The sequence below is a fragment of the Trichechus manatus genome, unplaced genomic scaffold, assembly GCF_000243295.1.
Source record: "Trichechus manatus latirostris isolate Lorelei unplaced genomic scaffold, TriManLat1.0 scaffold00236, whole genome shotgun sequence".
In the NCBI taxonomy this organism is placed as follows: domain Eukaryota; kingdom Metazoa; phylum Chordata; class Mammalia; order Sirenia; family Trichechidae; genus Trichechus; species Trichechus manatus.
The window spans coordinates 2,059,105-2,064,101 of NW_004444172.1; positions in this window are offsets into that span (position 1 = coordinate 2,059,105).

The window sequence follows — 4,997 nt, forward strand, 5'->3', positions numbered from 1 at the left end:
GACCAGGACCAAGGATCACTGCTGGAGAGTCAATAGCAAAGTAGATAGAGGATGGCTTGAAGCTCTGGAAGGGAAAACTTGAGATCCAGTTAAGAGAAAAGTGAGGATGGAGGCAGGGAAGAGAGGAGACAGGAGGGAGGTGGGTGTAGTTACAAAAGAGCAACACAAGGAATTCTGGGGTTTAGGAACTGTTCAGTATCTTGAATGTGGTGATGTTCAGTATCACACAGGTGATAAAATTGTATAGAACTTAACACACACACATACAACTAAGTATAAAAAAAACTGGAAAACTCTGAATAAGATTAGTGGAGTCCATCAGTGTCAATATTCTGGTTGTAATATTATAGCATAATTTTGCAAATTGTTACCATTGAGGGTGTATTTCAAACAAATTACCGTAAATTTAGTGGCTTAAAACAACACAAATCTATCATCTTACAGTTCTGGTCAGAAGTCCAAAATAAGTCTCAGTGGGCTAAAATCAAGGTGTCATCAGGGTGCATTCCTTCCTAGTGACTCTAGGGGAGAATCCATTTCCTTGCCTTTTCAGCTTGTAGAAGTCCCCTGCATTCCTGGCTGATAACCCCTTTCTCCTCCGTCTTCACAGCCAGCATCAAAGCATCTTTAAATCTCTCTCTGACTTTCTCCTTCTTACTGGCTTTTCTCCTTTTAAGGACCCTTGTGATTACATTGGACCCACTTGGATAATGTAGGGTAAGCTACTCATCTCAAAGTCATCGGATTAGCAAACTTAATTCCATCTGCAACCTTAATTTCACTTTGCCATGTGACCTAGCATACTCACAGGTTCTAGGTATTAGGATTGACATCTTTAGGGGGGTCATTTTTCTGCCTACCACAGAAGGACACTGGGCAAAGTGCACAAGGGATATTTCTGTATTATTTCTTAAAACTGCATGTGAATGTACAATTATCTCAATGAAAATATCAATTAAGAATACATTTAACAGAAATATTTGTTAATCTATGCTGGAGTTAGCTTCATTTTCATCCTATTGATCACTATCCTCCCCTACACATATATCCTCCACCATCTTCACTATCTCTCTGCTGTAGGGAAAGAAAAAGGCTCCCACCCACCCCCCAGCTACTTTCCACCTGACAGCTGTCACCATTTTCTTTGGGGCCATCTCTTACATTTCTTCAGCAGAAAATAATTAATGAACTTTGTTTTTTCTAATTTCATCTCAGTCCCAGGAACCACAGATTCTCAAGGGAGCAACACTGATCCCTTAGGCCCCAACTATAAACTCCCTGATCAGATAGAACCACAAACAAAGACCTTGGTGGGCAATCGGCCTGTACCAGTTGCAGAAAAACAATCTGGAGGCAACTCGGTGTGAGTAAAACAAAGCAAATCCCATTTTTTATGTCAGCCATGTATCATCCTAGTGGGTGCAGGAAGCATCAGAGTAAAAGGGTCATACACCAGGTTGCAACATGTTTCTCCCCAAGACCAGGAAGAAGCACTTCATTGCTGGTGACGTGATGGAAATGGAGTGAGGGAATGGAGTTGGGCTGAGTGTTGCCTGGGAAAGAAGATGAATGACCAAATAATTGAATGATTGAAGAAATAAATGAATGAATGATATATTCCCTTAATGTATTATTTGCATGTGTTTTTACGACTATTTATTAAGCATCCATTCTATGCCTGGCCCTTTGCGTACTGGAAAATCGCATCACATCACTGAAAAGCACTTTACTTTTTTCTCTTCCTCTTCTTTGTAAAACAATTAAAGTCATGGTAAAAAGAAAAAAGGTGCAGAAATTTAAATGTTACAAATTTCTCTCTCTCCCCAACTCCATGAGCAGGAATAACCATTAAGAGTTTTGTGTATATCCTTCCTGGCCTTTATCCATGGATATAAAAAGAATGAGCGCAAGAGTGAGAGAAAGAGAACTTGATATTATAGAAGGATCCACAATCTACATATTATTCTGCAACTTGCTTTTCTCATGTGACAATAAGACGCGGGCACCTTTCCATAAAAGTGTATATTTATTGCATTTTTTTGACAGTGTGTTGATCCATAATATAAATCTGCTGCGCCATGGTTAAAGTACTTGACTGCTAACTGAAATGTTGGTGGTTTGAACCCACCAGCCACTCCTCGGGAGAAAGGTGTGGCAGTCTGCTTCCGTAAACATTACACAGCCTTGGAAACCCTACAGAGCAGTTCTACTCTGTCCTATAGGGTCACTACGAGTCTGAATAGATCGACTCGACAGCAATGTGTTTTATGGGTTTATTTCTAAACTTTAGCTATAATAAACAGTGCTGCTATGAACATCATTAGCTTCTAAGTAAGTTCCACAATCCTCACTTTACAGAACAAGGAACTGAAGGCCAAGGGGAGTTCCATCTTTTGTCTCGAAGAGGTAGTAGGACCAGAATTCACACCCTGGTCTGCCTTTTTCCTTTCCAGTACACAATGCTGAATATAAATGAAGCTACAGTAACACTGAGTATCAGAATAGGTTAAGCATGTTCAAAACACTCAGGTAATTGGCCAACTTCTTCATTGCACTCATTTGATTAGCAAATACCTTCATCATAGAAGAAACAAAGAATTTCGTACTGAGCCAACCCATCTTTGATACAGAGGTTTTGTGTGTGTGTGTGTGTGTGTGTGTGTGTGTGTTCCCTTTTCTAGTTTTCTTAGCTTTGGAGAAGTGTCCCTGTAATAGAATATCATTTTACATGATTTTAGAATGATTAAAGTCATGTTGATCTGGTGTCGTTACTCTATCAAAATTCTAGTTTAAGTGGACCTTTCAACCTATTCTAGCTTCTCCTGATAAGTGCTTTTACCCACTAAATAGAAGGCTCCATAAAGGGCTGCAGTTCATCTATTCTACAGCAAATTTACATGAGGAAGCAACTTTCACAAACTTATTGCTCTTCATTTCTGCAGAGTTCTCCCACTGTGCTTATTTCTCAAGATATTTGAAAGAACGGGAGAGACTAACATCAACAACAGACTCAGTGTGCTATATTAGAGGCACATTCTTTTCTTTTTTTTTTTTTAATTGTTGTATTCTAACTGAAAATTTACAATTCAAGTTAACCTCTCGTACAAAAATTTATACATACATTGTTATGTGACCCTTGTTGCTCTCCCTGTACTGTGACAGCACACTCTTACTTTCCACCTGAATTTCCCGTGTCCATTCAACCAGCTCCTGACCCTCTCTGCCTTCTCATCTCGCCTCTGGACAGAAGCTGCCCATTTAATCTCAAGTATCTACTTGAGCTAAGAAGCATACTCTTCACGAGTATCATTTTATGTCCCATAGTCCAGTCTAATCTTTGTCTGAAGATTTGGCCTCGGGAATGGTTTTAGTTTTGGGCTAACAGAGAGTCTGGGGGCCATGTCTTCCGGGGTCCCTCCAGTCTCAATTAAACCATTAAGTCTGATCTCTTTACTAGAATTTGAGTTCTGCACCCCACTTTTCTCCTGCTCCAACAGGGACTCTCTGTTGTGTTCCCTGCAGGGCAGTCATTGGTGGTAGCCAGGCACCATCTAGTTCTTCTGGTCGCAGGCTGATGCAGCCCCTGGTTTATTCTGTCTCTTGGGCTAATACTTTCCTTGTGTCTTTGGTGTTCTTCATTCTCCTTTACTCCAGGTGGGTTGGGAAAAACTGATGCCTCTTAGATGGCTGCTTGCTAGCCTTTAAGACCCCAGATGCCACTCATCAAAGTAGGATGCAGAACATTTTCTTAACAAACTTTGTTATGCCAATTGACCTAGATGTCCCCTGAAACCATGGTCCCCAGACCCCCACCCCTGCTGCTCTGTCCCTCAAAGTGTTTGGTTGTATTCGGGAAACTTCTTAGCTTTGGTTTAGTCCAGTTGTGCTGACTTCCCCTAGAGTGTGTGCTGTCCTTCCCTTCATCTAAGATAATTCTTGTCTGCTACCTAGTTAGTGAATACTCCTCTTCCTCCCTCCCTACACTCGTAACCATAAAAGGATGTTTTCTTCTGTGTTTAAAACTTTTCTTGTGTTCTTATAATATTTGAGTTCTTATACAATATTTGTCCTTTTGCAACTGACTAAATTCACTCAGCATAATGCCTTCCAGATTCCTCCATGTTATAAGACGTTTCCCAGATTCATCGTTGTTCTTTATTGTTGCATAATATTCCATTGTGTGAATATACCATAATTTGTTTATCCATTCATCCATTGATGGGCACCTAGGTTGTCTCCATCTTTTTTGCTGTTGTGAACAGTGCTGCAGTGAACATGGGTGTGCATATATCTATTCATGTGATGGCTCTTATTTCTCTAGGATATATTCCAAGGAGTGGGATTGCTGGATCATATGGCACTTCTATTTCTAGCTTTTTAAGGAAGTGATAAATTGATTTCCAAAGTGGTTGTACCATTTTGTATTCCCACCAACAGTGTATAAGTGAACCAGTCTCTCCACGACCTCTCCAACATTTATTATTTTATGTTTTTTGAATTAATGCTAGCCTTGTTGGGGTGAGATGCTATCTCATTGTAGTTTTGATTTGCATTTCTCTAATGGCTAATGATTGTGAGTATTTCCTCATGTGTCTGTTAGCCACCTGAATATCTTCTTTGGCGAAGTGCTTGTTCATATCCTTTGCCCATTTTTAAATTGGGTTACTTGTCTTTTTGTTGTTAAGATTTTGCGGTATCTTGTAGATTTTAGAGATTAGATGCTGAGCGGATTTGTCATAGCCAAAATTTTTTCCCCAGTCTGTAGGTTGTCTTTTTTACTCTTTTGGTGAAGTCTTTTGATGAGCTTAAGTGTCTGATTTTTAGGAGCTCCCAGTTATCTACTTTCTCTTCTGGTGTTTGTGCATTGTTAGTTATGGTGCGTATTCTGTTTATGCCATGTATTAGGGCTCCTAGCATTGTCCCTATTTTTCTTTCAAGATTTTTATCATTTTAGATTTTATATTTAAGTCTTTGATCTATTTTGAGTTAGTTTTTGT